Raw genomic sequence first — 1,326 nt, forward strand, 5'->3', positions numbered from 1 at the left:
CAGGGTGGGATTCTTTCACCATATTTATCCAATCTGTACAGTGGGCATTTCATCCAAAAACCAGACTATATGAAGAATATGGCATCAGGATTCGAGGAAGGCAATATGCAGGCGACACTACCTTTCCTGCTGAAGTTGAGAACTCCCAGCATTTGCTGACGGAAATTGAAGACTGCAGCCTTCCGTGTGGACGGCAACTCAATGGAAAGAAAACAAGGGTCCTCACAACTGGACCAATCGACGACATCGTGATAAAGAGAGAAATCAAGTTGGCAAGGCCTTCATTTTACTTGGCTCCTCAATCAGTGCTCATGGAAACAGCAGCCCAGAGGGCGAGTAGCATATTGCATTGGGCAGATCTTCATTACAAGCCCTCTTTCAAGTGTTGAAGAGCAAGGACATGATTTTGAAGGCTAAGATGGGTCTGGTCCAGCCTTGGTAGTTTCAATTCCATTGCCTCATATGCACGTGAAAGTTGGACAATGAATAAGGAAGCCCAAGGAAGAATGGACGCATTTGATTTCGGGTCATGGTGAAGACTGCTGAAGGTCCAAGGACCACAGGAAGACCAAACGAGCCGTTATTGAAGAAGTGCAGCCAGAACGCTCCTTGGAAGGAAGGATGGCCAGGCTTCATCTCATGTACTTTGGACATGTTGTCAAGAGAGACCTGTGCCTGGAACAAGACATCATGCTTGGTCAAGGAAAGAGAAAGCCCTCAAGGAGATGGATGGGCACAGTGGCCGCAACAATGGCTGAAGCATATGGAGTGTGGGGATGGCACAGGGCTGGCCCGGCTTTCATTCTGTTGAGCACAGTGTCTCTGCGACACGTAACGAGGACAATCACATACGAGGGGAAATTAGCTTGCTTGTTCAAGCTGCGCACGTGCGGCATCCCTGTTACAGCAGCCATGGAGAACTTATACAAAGCTCAAGGGTGACATTTTTTACTAATTGAGGAAACGTTGGGGGATGTTTTTGGTGTAAGGTTTTTGGGGGGATTCAGTCTCTATAAGTCTATCAATGATTGGCATTTTCAAAGTCGATCACCATGCCTTTTTTTCTGTGGTGCCTCTGGGTGAACTCAGAGCTCAATACCTTCTGTTGGCAGTTAAGTACCTAAGCCAGGTGTCCTCAAACTGCGGCCCGCGGGCCACATGTGACTTGCCGAGGACATTTATCCAGCCCACTGGGTGTTTTTGCCCCATTTTGTTTTTTACTTCAAAATAAGATATGTGCAGTGTGCATAGGAATTTGTTCATAGTTTTTTAATTTAAACTCTATCCCGGCCCTCCAACAAGTCTGAGGGACAGTGAACTGGCCCC

This window comes from Tenrec ecaudatus, chromosome 11 (genome assembly GCF_050624435.1).
Source record: "Tenrec ecaudatus isolate mTenEca1 chromosome 11, mTenEca1.hap1, whole genome shotgun sequence".
In the NCBI taxonomy this organism is placed as follows: domain Eukaryota; kingdom Metazoa; phylum Chordata; class Mammalia; order Afrosoricida; family Tenrecidae; genus Tenrec; species Tenrec ecaudatus.